The 26,992-nt window shown below is 36.5% G+C and overlaps 1 protein-coding gene across 1 annotated transcript in view; it reads right to left on the bottom strand.

The window, feature by feature from the left end:
* The window catches only part of LOC148596872 (uncharacterized), a 416,353-nt gene that overhangs the window by 259,616 nt on the left and 129,745 nt on the right, over positions 1-26,992 (bottom strand). The window lies entirely within an intron of this gene.

Genomic DNA, 26,992 nt, shown 5'->3' with positions numbered 1-26,992 from the left:
ATGAGAAACGAGGGTTGCAACTTGGTATTGAGGAATAAGATTTTATTTGAAAAAAATGAAACAATTCTAAAAGAGTGGGTCCTATATTGCAATTACCTTGTCCGTCCGTGCGTTACATTTTTTGTAACAGATTTTTCAGCTTCTACTAAAGGGAATGCTTACATATTTGGTATATTGCTTTTTCATGATGACATATACCATGTTTTACCTATTCGTTTTTTATCATCTACTTCCTGTTTACCAATCGACTTTGTAGTTTTTTAGGTGCTATATAATGGAAATTTTAACAGATTACTCAGCTTCTACTGAAGGAAATTTTCTACCTCTACTTCTGTCGTTTTGGGTTTTGTCTGCTGGTACAACATATTTGGCATGGAGAATTGATATATTGCTTTCGCATGGTAATGTACCATGTCTCCCCTTTTTAGGTTTGTCGCTTATCTACTTCCTGTTTACAGATCAATTTTGTAGTTTTTTAGGGTGTTGGATAATGGAAATTTTGTTTTGTTGTCTGAGTGTCAAACAAACTTTTCCGTAAGTGCATACCTAACCGGTATGTAAGATGAAATTCCGTGTATTTAATGCAATTTTAGTCAAGCAATTATATTAATTACATCCTGTTGATATATTTTATTGTAGATATTTTACATAGTATCATTAAAGAGTGCCAATCAATTCACTGAGTCGAAGAAAAGACTGCGGGAAAATCACAGATTAACGTAATCAAAATAAATTTGTATTCTTAATTGTATCAAAGATAATTGTTCTTACTACAGATGGTGCTGTAACATCAATAGGAATACCACGTTAATAATTGAAGATTTTGAGTTCTTGTGATTATTTAATTCCTTGCACTATATTTAATTATTGGTCTGTAAACTGAAGGTTAACGCATCACGTATAAACATAAACAAAATTTTCGCGATATAAACATTCGAAAACGATGGACGATGAAATTTATACTGTATGGAAAACTTAAAATGCATAAGTGTTTTTTTTAATTTCTAGAAGGACTGGTCATCCTAGCGTTTATTTCTGCTTGCCATACTACAGCTGAAAAAGATATAACTGTACGTCATGCAAAATATAGCGAGTACCAAAATAAAAAAACAATTTATTATTGTAGGACACTTCCTCCGTGCAATATGGTGAAGATGTATCAGTTTAGTCCGTAGGTACTCCAAAACTGTGATAATGCTATAAGAATATTGCTGAAAAGTTTTTAATCAATAACAAATTATGGTACATAAATGGTAAAAAAATAATGAACAGCCAATATCCGTCCTAATGTCAATTAAACGTATATGGTCATTATACCCTTTATATATATCTCAAAAATACAAACTTTGTTGTAAAATCATAAAACGGTCCAAAACATGGGAATACCCATTTTTATAACAAAAACAAAACATTAGGATACTGAATATCCATTGTAATAACGTCACAATGGTGTCGTTTCACAATAACACTTAATATACTAGTACCCAAAAACTGTTGATGATGGTTCATTTTTATTTCTGTTTTTGTACACATTAAAACGCAAAAGAACTATGTCCACTTGGTGTTTCCACATAATAATAATGGAATTACATAGGTTTTCACTATATATGAAGCTATTTCATGGGTGTAGATACCATTTCCCTTCCGGAAATATGACCATTATGTTGCCAAGATTTCAAAATGTATAAAATTATCGTATTTTGTTAATTCTAAGCAGTGTTTTGTTCTTGTTCATTGTTTGTGAAATCCTTGTGTTGTTTGATTGATTAATTGATTGATTGATTGTTGGGGTTTAACGCCCGAGCAGCAATATTTCAGTCATTGTTCTTGAAATCCTTGTGTTTTTAAAAGTTTATATAGATTCAAGTCTCCAAATTTACAGTTAACAAAGCCAACATTCGATGACTGTTTTACATTTTTTTAAAGGGCGCTTAATACCCCTTAGTCTCATGCCATTTCAAGAACGTATCACAAATACTTATGTATACAATGTTGGTATTGTCATCAAGGAAATAAAACTTTAAATAACGTTACTTTATCTATTGGCGTTGATAGAACGATAAGAATATATGTTCCAATGAAGACCTATATGATAAGAATGTATGCTCAAATGAGGATCTATACATGAAGGTAGTTGAATTGTATTATGAACACGCTTGATAAAAAACATACGATTGTTACCTTGTCCTAAGGTTCAAGCAATTAAATTAGTATTTATGATTATTTAAAAGAGTAATCAAGAGAACCAAGGTTCTAGCGGAAATCAAAAGAAAGCAATCCAGGGACAATTACCAAACATGGAAAACAGACATACGCAACAAAGAATTAAAATAATACATACAAAGTAACAACAGGAAAAGTATGAATCATAAATATCCTAAATGTAGGGAAGACAATAAAGAGTTCGTTATGCTTAAATCGGAAACGGGATGAAATCCATGGACAAAAAACATCATACATACATTTGATATACTTGTTATATAAGATTATCTGTACCATCTAGAAAATGCCCCGTGCAGGTCCGGGTGTTAAAAGAATAGGCCTGCAGCAGCGCTAAGCTTGTCGTAAAAGGCGACTAAATAGTGCTCAGAAACCTAGCCGGGGCTAGGCGCTCTGCCCACAGAGCAACTGGGATGTGTGCCCCAGGTGGTGGATTGTTTGTTTGTTGTTTGTTGGGGTTTAACGTCCGAGCAGCAGTATTTCAGCTATATTCAGACAATGAACATGAAATGCAAAAAAAGGATGGGACACAAGGATAATAGGGTCGACAAATTTTGATTGCCACTGGAAAAAGGGGATGGGTAAGGTCGGGCAATTTAGCCTCCTGTGGCGGAGCGCAAGGTTCCTTCTCCTATCGAATACCACAGCAGGGTTCTTTAACGTGCAAGAAACGTGGCATCTTTCCCAACACGGTGCACTACTATGGTTTGCGGTCAGGTTTTCCGTATTATAGCCTGACAACCCCAGCATGTAACACGCCAGGGGTACCCCATTCCACCACCTGGGGCACACATCCCAGTTGCTCTGTGGGCAGAGCGCCTAGCCCCCGGTTAGGTTTCTGAGCAATATTTAGTCGCCTTTTACGACAAGCTTAGCGCTGCTGTAGGCCTATTCTTTTAACACCCGGACCTGCACGGGCGCCCAGGTGGTGGAATGGAGTACCCCTGGCGTGTTACATGCTGGGGTTGTCAGGCTATAATACGGAAAACCTGACCGCAAACCTTAGTGGTGCACCGTGTTGGGAAAGATGCCACATTCCTCGCACGTTAAAGAACCCTGCTGTGGTATTCGATAGGAGTAGGAACCTTTGCGCTCCGCCACAGAAGGCTAAATTGCCCGACCTTACCCATCCCCCTTTTTCCAGTGGCAATCAAAATTTGTTGACCTTATTATCCTTGTGACCCATCTTTTTTTTTCATTTCATGTTCATTGTCTGAATATAGCTGAAATATTGCTGCTCGGACGTTAAACCCCAACAAACAAACAAACAAACCATCTAGAAATCATTGATTGGCAAGTAATGAGTCACTGATAGGACCAATTATTTCCTGACATCTGTAATGATCCAATTTCCGATAGAACAAAAGTAATACGATCTTATTATGACCTTATTAACAAATATGTAGTGTCTATGGCCTTTTGTCATAGATATTTTTTTCAATGGACTTGATATTTCACGAGCCATCCTCATGGCGGGTGGCTTTCAAGAGAATGATTTGTTCAATCCACAATCAAACTATAACTGAGGGAAACACATTATGCCTACATGTACTTAAACTCTCATTTAGTTTTACTCAGTCTCAACACTTTAAATGTTCATTAGAAACACAAGCTGTCTATCGCAAAATCCTTTGTAGTAGATAGTCTTGAAACATAAAAGCAAATTTAGTGTCAACTAGGACAATTAAGTTTTTTGTGCGTTGAGGTGTACACTTTTCGTCTACCTCAACGCAAAAATTGTTGACAAAGACATCATTTCAGAATTCTTGCTTTCCCTGGATTTCTGCGGCGTTTACTTTGCTTATATTGAAGCAGTGCTTTTTATTGCTATAAATATACTATTTTAACAAAACATAGGGGGTAGATAAAATACGACAGTATAAAGCTATTGTATAATGCAAAATCCTACCGCAACTAAATCTTTACCTACTTTCGTAGTTACAAAGAACCCGTATGTGACGAGATCTTTCAATGACTCTATTTAATTGTATTTTAACCCTACGTGACGAGTGCACTGCTTCAGAATACATGAATGAAAAGTACACGTTGTTGATACTCTAAACCTCATATGTTTGGTTCCGAAAAATGCGTTCAACAAATAATTTCAGTACTACGAACACTATTATTTTAAACATAAAAACGTTTTATGCAAGTAACATAATTCATGCATCTATAAATCACTCACCATTCTATGAGAATCTGTTGGTCATTTCTATTATGACATATCAGCATACCGACTACGTCTATATAATGAATTTAGTATTGGTAAAAGCCGCGCCGTCTTAACTTAATTTCCATTCCAAGGAACCCAATTGTCTTTTGTTTATGATATAAAACCAACTTATTAAATTGATAGACAAATAATTACGCAACAAAGAATACTTATATTTGGCAAAATCGTATTTGTATTTCAGTGGACTACGTCATAAATACGTCAAACTGCTCGTTTAATACGTTTGAAAGAAATTTCCCAGCTTTTTTTGGCTGGTTTCAAGAGTTTATGTCCCTTGCTCTAGGTCTACCTCCTAAACTAATGGCCAAGAGTCATTGACTGCCTAATGATCAAATCATTTATGACCAATCAATTATCTACTGATGATAAAAGTTTGTAAAAATGAGTTTTAATTGTTCAATGTTTTTTATGTACTTTTAGAAATATTTAGTTATTTTACCTTGATGGTAAAGCCTCCGTTTATATATTGACACCAATGTCAATTTCACTTAGGCAGAATTGAATCGTTCAGATTGATTGATCATACAGAAGGCGCTTTTCATCTGTGTGTTTTATTTGTTCTTTTTTGTTTAGTGTCATTATGTAATTATTTTTGTTTTGTTTCGTTTTGCTTTAGCTTGTTTGTTTGTTCTTTTTTTAGGAAAATACTATCAAATTCTACAGAAAAAAAAAAACACAAATTCATTTGCAATAAAAAGTCAGACCTGAATTATTTAGTGTAAAACCTGTCTAAATCGAACCAACTTTGCGCAGTAATTTTTGTTAACACGGGTGCTCGGTTCATTGAAGCTAACATCGTAACTCATAAATAGGGCCTGAAGTAGCACTCCAGCTAAGGATCATGCAAAATGTGATTCATGGGTGAAAAGCCTACATATTTTTATTTTTGATATTTTGTTTGAAATGTCATAGTAAACAGAAATTAACATGTGGTTTTTTCATATAACCCGTGCTCTTAGGAGATACCAATTGTACAGAATGCACTGTAGATTTCAAAATTATGGGAGATAACTCTGTAAATGACGCTCAAATATAATAGAATCAACTGGATTTTCAATGTTGATTATCTCCTAAGAGCAGGCAGACAGTACTTAAATTGTCTGGTGTAGTCAGGTTTTCGTTCCGGATCGGTTTTGATCGGTTTCACACTAATTCTTTTTTTTTAATTAGGTATATTAAACCATGATGCAATGTCAAATATTCCCTCTGTTTAATCGCTTAGGTACATTTATTTTTTATCCGAAAATGTTTTGTCAATCTTAAACCATTCTCAGCCTCCGTTACTTAAAACTAATTATTTACTTTCTGGAAAATAGAGTTGTTGTGACATTTATAATTACCAGTCGTCTATTTCAACTGTCAAACGGCCTATTTAACCGACCGTCAAACGGTCTATTTAACCGATGGAAAGATGAAATGATGTAAAGCCTTGTTTATAAAACTACTGGTATTTTGAGAATAACTAATTCTAAACTATGTTTGTTACGAATAGAAAAGACGTATTTTAATAATTTTATTTCATGTCAAATAGAACTTAACAATTTTAGTACCATTCTGTGTAACAATCAGGAAATGGATGGCACATCAGGTTTCTCCGTTTGGTCTTTTTTTCCCTCAAATACGTTTATTTAATCTAGAAAACAACAAAAAAACTATTTAAAATTATGTTTGTTTGTTTGTTGGGGTTTAACGTCCGAGCAGCAATATTTCAGCTATATTCAGACGATGGGCATGAAATGGATGATAAAATGAACATGAAATAAAAAAAAAAGAAAAAAAAGGATAGGACATCAGGATAAAAGGGTCGACAAATTTTGATTGCCACTGGAAAAAGGGGGATGGGAAAGGTCGGGCAATTTAGCCTCCTGTGGCGGAGCCCTATGGTTCCTACTCCGGGAGAATACCACTGTAGGGTTCTTTAACGTGCAAGGAACGTAGCGTCTTTCCCAACACGGTGCACCACTATGGTTTGCGGTCAGGTTTTCCGTATTATAGCCTGACAACCCCAGCATGTAACACGCCAGGGGTACCCCATTCCACCACCTGGGGCACACATCCCAGTTGCTTTGTGGGCAGAGCGCCTAGCCCTCGGCTAGGTTTCTGAGCACTATTTAGTCGCCTTATACGACAAGCTTAGCGCTGCTGCAGGCCTATTCTTTTAACACCCGGACCTGCACGGGGTATTTAAACTTATCCTGAAGCATCTGTGATGTATATATCTTTTTACTGCTTATATAGAAAAAAGTGCGAAAGATTTTCCCACCAGTGCATTTCAACTTAAGTTGACTTATCAACATTTTGGGTTCTTTTTTACAAACACTTTTATGTTTGTTTCTGGAGGTAACGAGGAACATGTACGAATAATTGGATAATACAACAAAATTTCTGCGCTTTTTTTTCTTCAAGTGCCACACTTTATATACATTTTACCTGATCCTTAGAGAGAGAAACACTTAAATATATACGACTAGGAATTAAATGCAAATTTCTGAAACCTTTGGCATTTTTGTGAATATTTGGTTTGTTATATGCACAAACTAACATAAGTTTAATATTTATCTTTTCAATTTATCCTTCACATTTTACGAAACAAGTATTAAGCAAATATTATATACTTTTAGGTGCCGCCATGTTTTTCAAAATGGCTATGAAATGAAGAAAAAAGGATGGGACACAAGGATAATAGGGTTTTTGTTTGTTTGTTTGTTGGGGTTTAACGTCCGAGCAGCAATATTTCAGCTATATTCAGACAATGAACATGAAATGAAAAAAAAAAAGGATGGGTCACAAGGATAATAGGGTCGACAAATTTTGATTGCCACTGGAAAAAGGGGGGATGGGTAAGGTCGGGCAATTTAGCCTCCTGTGGCGGAGCGCAAAGATTCCTACTCCTATCGAATACCACAGCAGGGTTCCTTAACGTGCGAGGAACGTGGCATCTTTCCAAACACGGGGCACCACTATGGTCTGCGGTCAGGTTTTCCGTATTATAGCCTGACAACCCCAGCATGTAACACGCCAGGGGTAGGAGGTCGAATACCACAGCAGGGTTCTTTAACGTGCAGGTAGTGGTGCATTAAATTTCGATATGCTGTTTACGTGTTTCAAGGAGTAACCTCTCATCAGCAGCATTAAAATCAAATGCGTAGGAAGATCATAAATATATATATTCGAGTAGGCCCAAATGTGAATTGTATTTGACGGTACCCTTCTATGACTCGTGTCGGGGAGCTATATTACTGTTGCTATTTTATTACCAGATTATTTTCATTTGCATTATGACGCCATACAAGATCAGCATTATACTCACTTGTAATGTAACAGATGCCGCTGGCGGAATAGGACATTCTTACCCTTCCAGAACATCTTATGTCACTCCCGATGTTTTTTGGGGGGAAATTCATATAACAAGTGCTTCAGTTTTTTGTGCAATTTCTTGTTTTCCTTCTCTTCACTTTTATGTTTTGTTTACATTGTGTATGTAGATCGTATTTGTTTTTTTCTAATCTTCATGTCATGTTGCATATGCACCATGGAAACTGATTTATTCAACGGGTCATAGTTTTTCCCGTTTGTCTACCCCGGACTTAAAATTTTAATGAGCAACTCGGCGGGTGTTTCTAGAAAAGCAGAGGACGCTTACCCTACCGGTGCATCTAGTCCATGCACCCAGTTTTTTGTGGAGTCCGAGTTTCTCATTTGTTTTTTTTTTAATACTTTGTATGTATTATTTTAGTTACTTTATGTTCTTTGTTGTGTATGTCTGTTTTCCATGTCTGGTCTTTGTCCCTGGTTTGCATTCTTTTGATTACCGCTATAACCTTGGTTCCCTTGATTACTTTTTGCATTTTAATACATTTGAATTGTCCCAAGTCTGATGCCTTGGTACTTTTTTCTCGATATATTTTATCCACGAAAACACGAATACATTCCATAATGTCAAAATAGAAATATTTCCTAATAAGGTTAAAATTAGACTTGTGTATGATAATGAAAAGCAGAGAAAACATTGTTTGTATATAGATGCTAGTTCTAGGGTATGCAAGTCTCGTTCTAGTTTCATTTTCTTTATCGGAATTTACGACGTAAAAAAGTATTGAAAACCGATGACCGATCTGCATTTTATTGTTTACTTCCAGGTACTCGAAACGCTGTATAACAATGCAAAATCTTCTATTTCATGTTTTTTTCATAATACCTTTATCAGTAGAAATAAATAGATAATTGTTATTTTAATCGGTATTGTTTACACAAAAAGATGTTTTGCCTTCAACACTGAACTCAACGCTCTCTAAATAACAAGTCTCCATCATTTTGAATGGTAGACTAGGACACATTCTCGTGAAATCACGGGGTCACATGGAGACTTACATACCCTATTGACTTTTTACTGCAATCAAAAATAAAAATGGAAGAAAAGCGTTATCAAAAATCACTCGTCTGTTCAAAATTTCCTATGGTTCCTGTCATTACATCTATATATATAATTAGTTTTATATGTACTTCTTTTTGTATACAATCGAAGACTACAAAGTGTATATTTGTTGTCATGTTATAATTATGACACTATATTTTCATAAACCAGACATCCTTAATTTTATATACAGTATTAAACATGTCAAATTTTGTTAATATCGTCACGTTGTCATAGAGACCTCCCGGCGTTTATAATTTTAATTGACAAAAATGTGGGCGAATGACGCCAAAATTTTAAATCCATGTTTTGACGTTTGTTTTTCCTTAATGGTTGGAAATGTTTTTCTTGTATTAGGAAGTTGTCTATATCTGACATTAGGAATTAAAATTTGCCTTTAGAAAATGTTTTAACAGGAAATGATTGTTTTTAACTAATTATTTTTCTGAATTTATCAGTATTCTAAGACTTTATTATCTTTATTAACATGTTCTTCTAGATTGTGTGGATTTTGCCAACATCAGGCAAAATTATTTTGACTGCGCCAATATGTTCGATTTGTTCAAGACCGTTTCATCTAAAAACATTATCGATTTCTTGCGGTACATCGGTTTATTTAATAAAATCTAAATTGGATACCTTCCTTGATTTTTCAATATTTTAAATGTTTTATCGAAGTTATGTTTCTATATGTATTTTATGTCTTAGGTTCACCTTTTATGTACCTTTTTATATGTAAATAGCTGTTTGTTTTAATTTCATTATTTTATGAAGATACTTTGATCTTACTTTTAATGTTTTCCTTGCATTAAATGTTCTTGCCGTGATATGGCCCTGGTCGCCGAAACGGCAATAAACAACAACAATCAATCAATCAATCATATTATCTTTGTGTACCAACTATTTTATATTTTGATGCAAATCCATTTGGGGGTAAAACATAACAAAACAAGGGCTTTTCATTAATGAATTTGGGGACATTAGGGGGAAAATTTCTTATTCATTATTCCTCCTAAACCGATGAATGAAATTCATTGAAACTTTCATCGAATCTGTTGTCGTATTTGATATGTGGACCTTTTTATATTTTAATCTTTTTTTTACAATGTACGTTGTTTTGTATTACAAATACATTGTAAAGAAAATTTGTAACTATATTAATACAAAACTGCCCGAATGTATACTGCTTATGGCAATGTATTATCTGTGGAGAAAATCCAACCATTTACATGAGCATGCAAAATTATTGAAGCAATTTTGTTTTAATCATGTACACATCAGACATTTATACAGTTCACTTGACATTTTGTAAAGTTGATTTCTTCACGTACCTATTGCTATATATCATTTTTTTTCTCTATTTGATCATATTTATTGATGTTATGGTATTGGTTAGTATCTATCAGTTGAAAAGCAGCGGACGCTTACCCTACCGTTAACGTCATTTTCTTAATTCGTGAAACAATTGCCAAGCGCCTATCATTCTCTTTGTCCACCATTTCCAAGTTATCTACTATGCTTACAAAAATGATTCTTAGTTGAAAATGAATGATAACGTCTTAGTGTCAATAGTAATCGACACGCGTCGTGGAATTGCATTATTGTTGCTGGATTTTTACCGGATTATACTAACTTGCAATATGGCTGGTGCCGCTGGCGAAGCATGACATGCATATCCTACCGGAGCACCTGATATCACTTCCATTTATTTGTGCCCCCTGCAGGTCCGGGTGTCTAAAGAATAGGCCTGCAGCAGCAGCGCTAAGCTTGCCGTAAAAGGCGATTAAATAGTGCTCAGAACCTTAGCGGGGGGCTAGGGCGCTCTGCCCACAGAACAAATGGGTTGTGTGCCTCAGCTGGTGGAATGGGGTACCCCTGGTGTGTTACATGCTGGGGTTGTCAGGCTATAATACGAAAAACCTGACCGCAAACCATAGTGGTGCACCGTGTTGGTAAAGATGCCACGTTCCTCGCACGTTAAAGAACCCTGCTGTGGTATTCGATAGGAGTAGGAACCTTTGCGCTCCGCCACAGGAGGCTAAATTGCCCGACCTTACCCACCTCCGTTTCCAGTGGCAATCAAAATTTGTTGACCCTATTATCCTTGTGACCCATCCTTTTTTTTCATTTCATGTTCAGTTTATCATCCATTTCATGTTCATTGACTGAATATAGCTGAAATATTGCTGCTCGGACGTTAACCCCCCCCCCAACAAACAAACAAACATCAATTTCATGTTCATCGTCTGAATATAGCTGAAATATTGTTGCTCGGACGTTAAACCCACAAACAAACAATCCATTTATTTGTTGGGGTTCATATTGTTAGTGCTTTAGTTTCTTGTTTCCCGTATCTTCAGTGTTGTTATGTTTAATCTTTTTTGTTATTCGGTTGGTACCTTGTGGATGTAGATTGCCTCTGTTTCAAATCTTAACGTTTAGGCCATGTTTTTGGTTTTGACGTACCTGAATCATCCCACTGCTTACATTGGTATTTTGGCGATATTTTGCCTAAAGTTGGTTGACACCTCCTGTATTCCATTGTCACATATGGCAATCAATACAGGATATTATATAACACCGGAAAGAATCCACATTTCAATACGTCAATTATTGTGTATCTATTATATCTTTCGTATTTAGGTTAATAACCATCATTATTTATTTAATGGAATTAATGAGACCCGGGTCCATGGTACTCATCTTGAAAAATAGTAACCCACCTAAATTGATATCTTGTCTAGGCATCTCCCATATTGAATGATACTGTAAACTGCTTTCTCAAACCGCACAAACCAATGATCTGAATAAGTGCGCACGGACCTACAAAAGTGAGTGACTGAGAATCAATGAATCAATAACCCGATTGCAAAGACGAAATTGTTTACTAAAACTGTGACCCTTGAAGTCTAAGCAAGGTTTGAAATTTGGCAAAAGTTTTGTTTAAGTTGGGTCTATTCAACGACCAAACTTTTGACTTATCGGAATTTATATTGACATTAATCAGTTTGATCTTCTCTTCAAAATAAAAAAAAAGAAATTGTGATAATGCGTCTTGTCATACCGTTAAATGTATTTTTTATTAATTTTTCGTTCTTTATGAAAGTATTTTAGACTATTATTGTAACATTTGAAATTTATTTGTCATTTTAAAACGAAATGGCCCCGTGCAGGTCCGGGTGTCAAAAGAATAGGCCTGCAGCAGCACTAAGCTTGTCGTAAAAGGCGACTAAATAGTGCTCAGAAACCTAGCCGGGGGCTAGGCGCTCTGCCCACAGAGCAACTGGGATGTGTGCCCCAGGTGGTGGAATGGGGTACCCCTGGCGTGTTACATGCTGGGGTTGTCAGGCTATAATACGGAAAACCTGACCGCAAACCATAGTGGTGCATCGTGTTGGGAAAGATGCCACGTTCCTCGCACGTTAAAGAACCCTGCTGTGGTTTTCGATAGGAGTAGGAACCACTGCGCTCCGCCGCAGGAGGCTAAATTGCCCGACCTTACCCATCCCTCCCTTGTTCTAGTGGCAATCAAAATTTGTCGACCCTACTGTCCTTGTGTCCCATCCCATTTTTCATTTCATCATCATTTCATGTTTATTTTATCATCCATTTCATATTCATCGTCTGAATATAGCTGAAATATTGCTGCTCGGACGTTAAACCCCAACAATCAATCAATCAATCATAGAACGAAATGTAAAGAGAAATATTAATAAAAAAAATTATTCATTTAAGTTATTGTGTTTCTTTAATATTGCTATTTTCTTGTTTTTAAATTATCAGATTTCCCTTCTAATATTTCGTATTTCATCCCTCCCTTGTTCTAGTGGCAATCAAAATGTGTCAACCCTACTGTCCTTGTATCCCATCCCGTTTTTCATTTCATCATCATTTCATGTTCATTTTATCATCCGTTTCATGTTCATCGTCTGAATATAGCTGAAATATTGCTGCTCGGACGTTAAACCCAGACAATCAATCAATCAATCATAATATTTCGTAATCGGACTACAGAACGCTAAATCAAAAATACTGAAAATTATGGGGAATTCTTAGCCAAACACGCGTTCGAAAAATAAGATTGGTTGATTGTCGGGGTTTAACAACCGAGCAGCAATATTTCAGCTATATTCAGGCAATGAACATGAAATGGATGACAAAATGAACATGAATGATGATGAAATGGAACAAGGGATGGCACACAAGGATAATAGGGTCGACAAATTTTGATCGCCACTAGAAAATGGGGGATAGGTAGGGTCGGGCAATTTAGCCTCCTGTGGCGGAGTGCGAAGGTTCCTACTCCTATCGAATACCACAGCAGGGTTTTTTAATGTGTGAGGAACGTGGCATCTTTCCCAACACTGTGCACTACTATGGTTTGCGGTCAGGTTTTCCGTATTATAGCCTGACAATCCCAGCATGTAACGCGCCTGGGGCACAAAGCCCAGTTGATCTGTGTACAGACCGCCTAGCCCCCGGCTAGAAGAAAGAATTTTCGGAACAAGAATGCTAAACCTCAAGTCTCAGAGTTTTAAATAAATTAACAAACTCTTATTAGAGCGTGGTAATGGACAGTCTTCGCCCTTTCCAAAATCAATGATTGATAAATAATGGGGATAAATGATTCATGACTGGCAGTGGCAATTATTTCCCGACAGATGTAATGAACCACGATTTGATTGTTTGATTTATACAGTATATATAGATTATTAGTACATTTGATCGAATTAAATGTATCACTTCCATGGTAGATTAAACGATATTTTCATATAGTTTTATAATTTGTCTAGACATGAAATTCAAACATTAAACGACAGTGAATTATTTTGTTTTTTTTCGATTAAAGTTATTTAATCATTAAACAAATATAAGATTATATTTTGGGGAAGAGTGAAACAGAAACTCGAAGTTGTAAACTATCGGTACAATTGTTGCAATGTACCGCGGTAGTTAACACGAATAGCCATTTATCAATCCTTGAACATGATGCTTGCTTTGGTCGTAATTTGGTCATATAGATGTGACATTCTTTTGTATGTCTTGTCACTTGACTAATTCGTTTCATTTGATTGTGTGCTCGTCTAACATTCAAACGCATAGGATTTGTCATCAATGTAGAGTTCAGCATTAAAACGTTAAAACAAAATATTTTCGTGTAAAAATATCCAGAAAAATATCAAATATCTAGTTCTACGTGATAAAAATGTTACGGAAAGCATAAAATAGAAAAATTTTCATTGTACTTCAGCATTTCCAGATCCCGAAAGTAAAAAATAAAAGATCGACCGGTCTTTGGATTTCGATACGTTCTACATCAGAAAGAGACTTACAAGCTGTTTTTTTTCTAGTGGTATACAAAAGTAAAGTGTAAGAAAATAGAAAAAAAATAACAAACAGAAAACTTCAATAACAACATTAATATCTTATGAAACTAAATCAAAAAAAAAAAACCAATAGAAAACAAATTTTCAATTAATGCTTGTCTGTCATATGTATATTGTATCAGTAGATGAAATATTTATATAAAGAAAGTGATGTTTCAACTAAGTGTTCTAATTGTCTTTTCTCATGTAGATGTTTCTGACTTAATTGATTGATTGATACACACAAATCACACAAAGATGATTGTTTTTTTAATAACCTGTGGTAAACATCTTCTGAAGACCCTTTTTACAGTTTCAACGTGTCATACTTTTTCTTTCCACTTTCGTCTACTCCGGACTTGACTTTTTATGAGCAACTTGACGGGTGTTTCTAGAAAAGCAGAGGGCACTTACCTTTCCGGTACACCTGGTCCATGCTCCCAGTTATTAGTAGAGCCCAAGTTGCTCATTTGCTTTAATTACTTTGTACGTATGATTTTATGTTCTTTGTTGTGTATGTCTGTTTTCCATGTCTGGTTTTTGTACCTCGATAACATTCTTTTGATTACCGCCTTAACCTTGATTCCCTTGATTACCCTCTGAAGGAAATAATATTATCCATTCCGGTAAACTTGTCCCATTGTACTTACCTTAAGGCTCTGTTGCGTTTCATCAAGTTTGCTAAGCGTTTTATTATTTTGTTCGTATCCATGTTTTTTTCTGTCACTTGTTTTTGTTTTGTTGGGGTTTAACGCCCGAGCAGCAATATTTCAACACGGTGCACCACTATGGTTTTCCGAATTATAGCCTGACAACCCCAGCATGTAACACGCCAGGGGTACCCCATTCCACCACCTGGGGCACACAACCCAGTTGCTCTGTGGGCAGAGCGCCCTAGCCCCCGGCTAGGGTTCTGAGCACTATTTAGTCGCCTTTTACGACAATGATTGATTGATTGTTGGGGTTTAACGTCCGAGCAGCAATATTTCAGCTATATTCAGACGATGAACATGAAACGGATGATAAAATGAACATGAAATGATGATGAAATGAAAAAACGGGATGGGACACAAGGACAGTAGGGTCGACAAATTTTGATTGCCACTAGAAAAAGGGAGGGATGGGTAAGGTCGTGCAATTTAGCCTCCTGTGACGGAGCGCAAAGGTTCCTACTCCTATCGAATACCACAGCAGGGTTCTTTAACGTGCGAGAAACGTGGCATCTTTCCCAACACGGTGCACCACTATGGTTTGCGGTCAGGTTTTCCGTATTATAGCCTGACAACCCCAGCATGTAACACGCCAGGGGTACCCCATTCCACCACCTGGGGCACACAACCCAGTTGCTCTGTGGGCAGAGCGCCAAGCCCCCGGCTAGGGTTCTGAGCACTATTTAGTCGCCTTTTACGACAAGTTTAGCGCTACTGCATGCCTATTCTTTTAACACCCGGACCTGCACGGGGCGTCTGAATACGGTTTCCTCTGATTTTTATGACATGATTGAAATAGCTTAATAAATCACTTTCTGTGTTAGTTGAGTACTTTATATGAACTTTATATACTGTTTATAAATAATTAATGCCATCTCTTGGGATAAGTATTAAGCATGACATTTGTTATCAACGTCAACAAATAATACCAGACAAATATATAGTAGACCCGGATTGATTGATTGATTGATTGTTGTTGTTTATTGCCGTTTCGGCGACCAGGGCCATATCACGGCAAGAACATTTAATGCAAGGAAAATATTAGAATTAAGATCAAAGTCTCTTCATAAAATAATGAAATTAAAACAAGCAGCTATTTACATATAAAAAAGGTACATAAAAGGTGAACCTAAGACATAAAATACATATAGAAACATAACTTCGATAAAACATTTAAAATATTGAAAAACTAAGGAAGGTATCCAATTCAGACTTTATTAAATAAACCGATGTCCCGCAAGAAATCGATGATGTTTTCAGATGAAACGGTCTTGAACAAATCAAACATATTGGCGCAGTCAAAATAATTTTGCCTGGTGTTGGCAAAATCCACACAATCTAGAAGAACATGTTTGATAGAGAAAGGGCAATGACATGGGATACACTCAGGTGGAGGATCACCAACAAGCAAATGGCCATGTGTAAATCTAGAATGTCCAATGCGGCATCTAGTCATGACCACTTGCTCTTTGCGATTGCCCGACCCGGATTGATGAAAGCCTAGATCGGGTTTTATGGAATTGAGTTTGTTGTGTTCAAGACCGTCCCAACGGTCCTGCCACATCTTTAAAATATATTTCCTTATTAAAGGTTTAAAATCAGTGTATGGCAAACTAACGTCCTTTATTATTTCATTTAATGCCTTTTTGGCAACCCTGTCTACAACTGAATTCCCCTGAATACCAACATGACTGGGTACTCAGATAAAAACAATCTCTTTATCAAATTCCCGAAGTCGATGAATAAAATACAAAATTTGTAAAATAAGAGTGTTTTTCAGTTTGTGATTCTTAATTGCCAAAAGACAGCTCAAAGTAGTAGACCCGGAAACTGCTGAATTACTTGAATTTAAATAATGGCACAGATAAAACTAGCTTAAGGGGTCCTCAGGGAAAGCGTTACGTATTTCATTGTAGGTGAAAGATAATTAGTGTCTTATTTATTATCATTATTTATTTCGGGGGTCATTTTATATTTAATGTTATTTTTTTTACATTTTTGTATTTCTTCGGGAGTAAACTTTTGATTATTTTTTTAAGATATTGTTTGTTTGTTCGGGTTTAACGTCCGAGCAGCAATATTTCACCTATATTCAGACGATGAACATGAAACGTTTGTTTGTTTGTTTGTTTATTGGGGTTTAACGTCCGAGCAGCAATATTTCAGCTATATTCAGATAATGAACATGAAATGGATGATAAAATGAACATGAAATGAAAAAACAAAGGATGGGTCACAAGGATAATAGGGTCGACAAGTTTTGATTGCCACTGGAAAAAGGGGGATGGGTAAGGTCGGGCAATTTAGCCTCCTGTGGCGGAGCGCAAAGGTTCCTACTCCTATCGAATACCACAGCAGGGTTCTTTAACGTGCGAGGAACGTGGCATCTTTCTTAACACGATGCACCACTATGGTTTGCGATCAGGTTTTCCGTATTATAGCCTGACAACCCCAGCATGTAACACGCCAGGGGTACCCCATTCCACCACCTGGGGCACACATCCCAGTTCCTCTGTGGGCAGAGCGCCTAGCCCCCGGCTAGGTTTCTGAGCACTATTTAGTCGCCTTTTACGACAAGCTTAGCGCTGCTGCAGGCCTATTCTTTTAACACCCGGACCTGCACGGGGCCGTTTTGGAAGATAAATGCTCCAAAATAATTGGAAAATGATCACTCCCGCACAAGTCATCATGAACTCGCCATGTAAACTCTGATTGATTGATTATTGTTGTTTATTGCCGTTTCGGCGACTAGGGCTATATCAGGGCAAGAACATTTAATGCAAGGAAAACATGAACTCGCCATGTAAACTCTGAAAGTACGAGAGGATCACAAATGCTTAAATCAATAGAAGAATACGATCCATTGCCTAAATGAAGGAACGTTGAAGATCCGTCATTAATATGCACAAATCTTCTTGCTGAAGGAGCTCCTCAACTTTTTTACCTTCATCATTCGTATGATTACTTCCCCATAATGGATTATGAGCATTAAAGTCACCAAAAATAATAAATGGTTTGGGCAACTGTTAAACCAAATCAACTAATTTATTTCTGCACAAAATTGAATTTGGGGAAATGTAAATGGATTGATTGATTGTTGTTGTTTATTGCCGTTTCGGCGACCAGGGCCATATCACGGCAAGAACATTTAATGCAAGGAAAATATTGAAAGCAAGATCAAAGTCTCTTCATAAAATAATGAAATTAAAACAAACAGCTATTTACATATGAAAAGGTACATAAAAGGTGAACCTAAGACATAAAATACATATAGAAACATAACTTCGATAAAACATTTAAATTATTGAAAAATCAAGGAAGTATCCAATTTAGATTTTATTAAATAAACCGATGTCCCGCAAGAAATCGATAATGTTTTTAGATGAAACGGTCTTGAATAAATCAAATATATTGGCGCAGTCAAAATAATTTTGCCTGATGTTGGCAAAATCCACACAATCTAGAACACGTTTGATAGAGAAAGGGCAATCACATGGGATACACTCAGGTGGAGGATCACCAACAAGCAAATGGCCATGTGTAAATCTAGAATGTCCAATGCGGCATCTAGTCATGACCACTTGCTCTTTGCGATTGCCCGACCCGGATTGATGAACGCCTAGATCGGGTTTTATGGAATTGAGTTTGTTGTGTTCAAGACCGTCCCATTGGTCCTGCCACATCTTTAAAATATATTTCCTTATCAAAGGTATAAAATCGGTGTATGGCAAACTAACGTCCTTTATTATTTTATTTAATGCCTTCTTGGCAACCCTGTCTACAACTGAATTCCCCTGAATACCAACATGACTGGGTACCCAGAGAAAAACAATCTCTATATCAAATTCCCGAAGTCGATGAATAAAATATAAAATTTCTAAGATAAGAGTGTTTTTCAGTTTGTGGTTCTTAATTGCCAAAAGACAGCTCAAAGAGTCAGAACAAATAATAAACTGTGACAGATTAGATTGAGTAATCAATTTAAGTGCTAACAATATGGCTCGAGCTTCAGCTGTGAATATGGAAGCGCTTGATGGCAACCGTTCAGTTACAGTTCTGTCACTATGGACAGCAGCACATGCAACGCTATCGCCATCTTTTGAGCCATCTGTATACACCGTCAAAAAATCTGGATAATTTGCTTTAATTTCAGAAAATTTTTGTTGTAAAAATAAAGGATTGGTATCGGACTTTTTATATTCACGCAGATCAAAAATGTAGGAAGGGTGTGGAAGCTCCCATGGAGGGCATTTCGAAGTAACAACAGGTGTCACTGCATTGGTCTCCAGATGAATTGCTTCCAAATGAGGTTTTATTGGAATTCCGAAAGGAGGGGTTTTGCTTTCATGTTTTCGATAAATGTCGACATAAATAGGATTAATGACAGAGTCGTAGGCAGGGCTATCTGGGTAGACCATAAGTTTACTTACATATTGAAGACCTAATTTCAAACGTCTGTCTCCAAGGGATGCTTCATTTGCCTCGGCATAAAGGCTCTAAAGAGGAGAGGTTCTGGTGGTGAACAGCGTCTAAAATTTTAAGGTAAGATTTTTTGGCGGAACCATAAACAATAGATCCATAATCAAGTTTAGACCTAACCAAAGATCTATATAAATTTAATAAAATTGAGGTATCAGCACCCCAATCGGTACTGGACACCATTTTTAAAATATCTAGTGCCTTAAGACACCTAGATTTAAGTAATTTGATATGGGGAAGAAAAGAAAGTTTACTATCAAAAAGTAATCTAAGAAATTTTGTTTCTTCTACTATTTTGATTTTGTTACCATAAAGAAAGAGATCTGGGTCCGGATGCAGCTTTCGCTTTCGACAAAAGTGCATACCAACAGTTTTAGATGTAGAAAACTTAAACCCATTCTCCAAAGCCCATTTCTCAATTCCTTTGAGGCAAAGTTGTAACTGCCTTTCAATATTACTCATATTTTGTCCCCTGTAGCAGATCAAAAAGTCGTCTACATACAAGGAACCGTCAATATTGTCCTTCAAAACTTGGGCTAAACTATTAATTTTAATACTGAAGAGAGTGACAGATAGAATACTTCCCAGAGGAACTCCCATTTCCTGTTCCTTCTCCTCAGAAAAAGTCGAATTTACCCTCACATTAAAATGACGATCTGACAAAAAATTAGACAAGAACAGAGGAAGTCTTCCTTTCAACCCCATATCAAATATATCTTTTAAAATACCATATTTCCACGTCGTGTCATAGGCTTTTTCTAAATCGAAAAAGACCGACACAACATGTTCATTTTTAGCAAATGCATTTCTGATGAGCGTTTCAAACCGGACTAAATGGTCAAGAGTACTTCTGCCTTGCCTAAAACCACACTGAATATTAGTGAGTAGGTTGTGCTTCTCAAGGAACCACACAAGGCGATCATTGACCATTCGTTCTATTGTCTTGCAGACGCAGCTTGTCAATGCGATCGGGCGATAATTTGAAGGATCCGTATGATCTTTTCCTGGTTTTGGAATAGGGACTACTGAAGCCGTTTTCCAGATGGACGGAACGTTACCAGAAGTCCATATCTCGTTCAATTAAAATTCCTGATCTTATTTTCTTTGTATCTTTAACATCACCAGCTACACCCTTGATTGTTTTCTGTATTAAAAAAGGAGAAAGGTCATTAAAATTTTTGTCTTTATCTTTTGCAGAAATTACAATAAATCTTGGCCAGTTTTTATCACTTTCGTCAGAAGAATTGCAGACATCACTTTTTCGTTTTTTTGAATAAGAAACATTGGACTCCCCGTTGTTTTTTTGTCGCCATGTTATGTTTTTATAAGTTTCATCGTCTCTGTTCCCCACCCGGCACCGAGTGCCAACACGGGCGATGCTAGGACTCTACGGATTTCCAGCAGATAGCATCAGGGATTCCAGAGACGACATACTCGAACAGAGCGTATCTATCAATGGCGCATAGACAGCGTACTACTCGATTGATCCATGAGCCACCGCCTTCTTCATTTGCCATTTGTAAGCTATTGAAAATCTTAGAAACATTGGATTAAACAAAATGCCATCAGTAAAGCAGGTGGACAAATGAAGGGCATGGCATGACCAGCCGATTGATCGAACCGGGTCCATCCAGCCATCGATGACACGGGGGTTACGTCACGAGTGGAGTCTAGATACGACCTTCATCCACTAGGACCTCCTCGCCCACCAATAACTCACGGGTTGCAACTCACGGCAAACAAGTAGGTGAACCCACTTTTTATTTTAAACACCCGGCCCACGGTCGATGTTCGGATCGCTTTAGTCTGGCCTCTAACCTTTGACCTTTCCAGCATGGGTAACCCTACCAGGAGAAAAAACTCCAGCTGGCATAGCTCTTAGGATCACTGAGGCACGCAAGCCCCCCCCCCCCCCTACCACGACAAAGATAGCGATCCACAGGGGGGATCATTGATAAGAACGATGGACAAGAATAAAAACGATTTTTCATTGAGATAACTTGGCAAAACAAAATAAAGAAAAGAAATAAGGGAAAAAACTCATTTCTTGTTTGCAAATAAAATGTTAAACTTAACTTATGGGAATATTCAAAGACGAATCTTAATAATACCAATTTTGTCAACAATCGATGCTTAGGTATAAAGGCGGAATTACAAACCGCAAGTTCTTGTGTTTTGTTTTATTTTATTTTATTATTATTATTTTTGTTCTGTTTTGTATTTCATTTGTAAACATATAAACGCATTACAAATAAAAGGAAAGACAACTGCATCTAGAATGGAATGATTGAAAAAAAATTCAGCTTTACCAATAATTGGCTTAAACTAACGTCGAGAATGTATGTTTGTTTGTTTGTTCAGGTTCAACGTCCGAGCAGCAATATCTCAGACGATTAACATGAAGTTGATGATAAAATGAACATGAAATGATGATGAAATGAAAAAGGGATGGGACACAAGGACAATGGGGTCAACAAATTTTGATTGCCACTGGAAATAGGTTTGGTTGTTGGTTGTTGGGATTTAACGTCCGAGCAGCATTATTTCAGCTATATTCAGACAATGAAAATGAAATGGATGATAAAATGAACATGAAATGAAAAAAGAAAGGATGGGTCACAAGGATAATAGGGTCGACAAATTTTGATTGCCACTGGAAAAAGGGGGGATGGGTAAGGTCGGGCAATTTAGCCTCCTGTGGCGGAGCGCAAAGGTTCCTACTCCTATCGAATACCACAGCAGGGTTCTTTAACGTGCGAGGAACGTGGCATCTTGCCCAACACGGTGCACCACTATGGTTTGCGGTCAGGTTTTCCGTATTATAGCCTGACAACCCCAGCATGTAACACGCCAGGGGTACCCCATTCCACCACCTGGGGCACACATCCCAGTTGCTCTGTGGGCAGAGCGCCTAGCCCCCGGCTAGGTTTCTGAGCACTATTTAGTCGCCTTATACGACAAGCTTAGCGCTGCTGCAGGCCTATTCTTTTAACACCCGGACCTGCACGGGGCTCCACCACTGGAAATAGGGAGAGGTGGATACGGTCGGGCAATTTAGCCATTTAGGCAATGTGGCGGAGCCCTATGATTCCTACTTCAGGAGAATACCACTTCAAGAATATACACTGGAAAACTGTTCTATGAGCACTTAATACAATTTTTCAATTTAATAGTTAGTGGCGTCTGCGTTGCTCATTTTAGCACTAAATTTAATTTTATATCGAGTTATTTTTCACCGGTTGTCACGTGAGTTTGTTTGTTGGGGTTTAACGTCCGAGCAGCAATATTTCAGCTATATTCAGACGATGAACATGAAATTGATGATAAAATGAGCATGAAATGATGATGAAATGAAAAAGGGATGGGACACAAGGTCAATGGGATCGACAAATTTTGATTGCCACTAGAAATAGGGAGAGGTGGGTATGGTCGGGCAATTTAGCCTCTGGCGGAGCCCTATGGTTCCTACTCCGGGAGAATACCACAGTAGGGTTCTTTAACGTGCGAGGAACGTGGCATCTTTCCCAATACGGTGCACCACTATGGTTTGCGGTCAGGTTTTCCGTATTATAGCCTGACAACCCCAGCATACAACACGCCAGGGGTACCCCATTCCACCACCTGGGGCACACATCCCAGTTGTGTTGCTATGTGGGCAAAGCGCCCTACCCCCCGGTTAGGGTTCTGAGCACTATTTAGCCGCCCTTTACGACAAGCTTAGCGCTGCTTCAAGCCTATTCTTTTAACACCCGGACCTGCACGGGGCCATGAATCTTTTAAATGTTCACATAAAGCAGTTGCGTCAATAACAAACGTTATATTGCGCAATTACTTGTGATGTTCGGTATTCGATGTGTTCCTTTGAAATGAAACAACAAGAAGTAAACAAATCAATCTAAGAACTTTGAATGTGATAGTTCTTCCGAAATTCCTATTTCACTTGTGCAAAATTAATATATGTACTTTAAATCTTGAATACTTGAAATCAGTGATATGTTTGTATCATATTCAATTTCATCATAGCCTCTCAAGCTTTCGTTTGAAGAATAAAATCAATCCAAGTTAATTAGATTCTTACATAATGATGTAAAATGTTGAATACAAACGTTCCAATGTTTTGAAAGAGTTGTGTACCTTACCCTAAGTCTTCCTCCTTAAATTCCTTATTTGTGAGGTTCCATGTACTTGTGCTATACATATTCAAAAAATATGACTGTGTTATTTTATGTTTTCTTTGTTGTTTGTTTTCTGTTTTGTTTTTTCTTCCTTCAGATGTCAATTCTTCACGTAGATGTGCATATTTGGAGATTACAATCGCTATTTAAGGAAAAGTCACGATAACTGAATTTAAAACGGTAATCAAAAAGAAATTATCTAGGGATAACGACTAGACGAAGAATATGAAGTAACTAAAGTTACATGCACTTAGAAACAATATCTTTATGGACGCATGACTGATGTTTTAATGTAATCCCTTTTTTTGTTCTGATTTATCGATTATATTTCTGCAGTTATAATTGGCTACCAATCACGAACATTCATTAGGCTTGACGCAGACACAGCTTCTGTTTCCTAAAAGCTTACTGTAATATACATGAATAGAATAGGAACTTATTGATATTTGTAGATTACGCTAAAATTTTCATCAAGTGGAAATGTCATATAAGAGCATTGACATTTGTAAACAAATACTAGCATTACCTTTGATTGAATAATACAGCTTGATTAGAGTACATTTCTTTCGTACAAATACTTTCTACATAAATTCGATCAAATTGTAATTTATTTAATCCAACACCATTTCAGCTCTCCGGCTTAAGAATTAAGTAGCACTCCAGCAAAGGATCATGCAAAATGTGATTCATGGGTAAAAGGCCTACATATTTAGTCTTTTTTAGGGTGTATCATATTTTTGAGATTTTGCATGATTCTTACAAACTTGCAAGTTTTAATAAAATTTGCTTCGTGTGTGTCGAATGATTCATAGTAGATAAAAGCGTAACTATGCTATATATGTACATGTATATATTTTGTTGTGTGATGTTATTGCCTTACTTTTTGTCGGAATTTTAATGTGTGTTAAAAAAAACAAATAAAGAAATAAATGAAATAGTAAATACTGAAGACGGGTACTTACTTTTCTTGGATTGTCTTTTTATTTTTATTGCTTAAATTATTGTTTGTTAAAACCCTACTGTGGTATTCGATAGGAGTAGGAAACATAGGGCTCCGCCACTCCGGAGGCAAAATTGCCCGAACCTACCCACCTCTCCCTATTTCCAGTGGCAATCAAACTTTCTCGACCCCATTATCCTTGTGTCCCATCCCATTTTTTATTTCATCATCATTTCATGTACATGTTCATCGCATGAATATAGCTGAAATATTGCTGCTCGGACGTTAAACCCCAAACAAACACACAAACAACAACATTCAGCCATGGCGACTGCTGCTTCTTTCCATGCTGACAATCCTTTTTCTCTGATATCGAGCTGAGATTTCTGTAATATACAAGTGGCTTCATACTCTTATTATAGTGTGTTTTCTCTTTATTTTGTAAATACAAAAAAATAATATCTTTAGATTCTACAATTTGAGGAAATTGTAGATAAAATTGTTTCATAATTTAACTGTGTTTTACTTAAGAAGTTATTTCTTTATTTTGTACATAATTTGTTACAAGTATGTCATTATTTCAATTATCTAAAGAACTTGGCTTTTGGCAAATCATCTATAAATTGTTTATCACATTTTGGTCAAACTTATGTAAAGAGGATTAAAGAATAAAGTCTTTTCTATTGTTCCGAGTTCTTGAGAAATTGGAACAAACATTTTAGCTGAGATAAGATTATGTAATAAAGAATATGTATTAATTTGCCTTTTGGATTATATAAGTAATTATGTTTTACACTTTATACTGAATCGGCCCTAGAAACATTTTATTAATTTTATTTTCATTGGTCAAGAAATTGATTGATACCTGACCAATTTAGCAATTTTTGAATTTCATTGGTCAAACCTTTTAAAACGCTAGTCTGGTATAAAAAGCGATGTTCCTGTGATGCCGCATCTTACATGCGTACATCAAGGAGCTGAATAAAATAATAAAATTTATTCCAAGTTTTAATTATATATATTTCAGGTATGTTCGTTTTATTTCTATTATTTGTAAATATGTTTTAATTTTCGTTTTGTTTTAATATGTTTTGAATGTAATTATATATTTCATTTTTAATGTTGGATACGTATTTGAAAGTAAAAATGATAGATTTCATATTTAGAGTAAAATCGGTTCAACAAGAATTAATTTAGGTTTTCACTTTCTTTAAGGGAGTTAATTCACGCCGCTTTTCGGAAGACAAACTTGTCAAAATGTATTTATGGCAAAGTATGCCCAAAACTATGACAAGAATTAATGTCCAATGCTGGTAAGCTTATTTCGTAATTGTGATTGATTGATTGTTGGGGTATAACGTCCGAGCAGCAATATTTCAGCTATATTCAGACGATGAACATGAAACGGATGATAAAATAAACATGAAATGATTGATTGATTGGTTGTTATCTTTTAATGCCGTTTCGGCAACTAGGGCCATATCACGGCAAGAACATTGAATGAAATGGAAAAATTAAAAGCAAGATCAAAGTCTCTTCATAAAATAATGAAATTAAAACAAGCAGCTATTTACATATAAAAAGGTACATAAAAGGTGAACCTAAGACATAAAATACATATAGAAACATAACTTCGATAAAACATTGAAAATATTGAAAAATCAAGGAAGGTATCCAATTGAGATTTTATTAAATAAACCGATGTCCCGCAAGAAATCGATATTATTTTTAGATGAAACGGTCTTGAACAACTCAAACATATTGGCGCAGTCAAAATAATTTTGCCTGGTGTCGGCAAAATCCACACAATCTAGAAGAACATGTTTGATAGAGAAAGGGCAATCACATGTGATACACTCAGGTGGAGGATCACCAACAAGCAAATGGCCATGTGTAAATCTAGAATGTCCAATGCGGCATCTAGTCATGACCACTTGCTCTTTGCGATTGCCCGACCCGGATTGATGAACGCCTAGATCGGGTTTTATGGAATTGAGTTTGTTGTGTTCAAGACCGTCCCATCGGTCCTGCCACATCTTTAAAATATATTTCCTTATTAAAGGTTTAAAATCGGTGTATGGCAAACTAACGTCCTTTATTATTTCATTTAATGCCTTTCTGGCAACCCTGTCTACAACTGAATTCTCCTGAATACCAACATGACTGGGTACCCAGAGAAAAACAATCTCTATATCAAATTCCCGAAGTCGATGAATAAAATATAAAATTTCTAAGATAAGAGTGTTTTTCAGTTTGTGATTCTTAATTGCCAAAAGACAGCTCAAAGAGTCAGAACAAATAATAAACTGTGACAGATTAGATTGAGTAATCAATTTAAGTGCTAACAATATGGCTCGAGCTTCAGCTGTGAATATGGAATCGCTTGATGGCAACCGTTCAGTTACAGTTCTGTCACCATGGACAGCAGCACATGCAACGCTATCGCCATCTTTTG

This window comes from Perna viridis, chromosome 15 (assembly GCF_037379345.1).
Source record: "Perna viridis isolate PV_CMFRI_1.1 ecotype Kerala chromosome 15, ASM3737934v1, whole genome shotgun sequence".
NCBI classification, from domain to species: Eukaryota; Metazoa; Mollusca; class Bivalvia; order Mytilida; family Mytilidae; genus Perna; species Perna viridis.
This window is presented reverse-complemented; position numbering and strand designations above follow the sequence as displayed.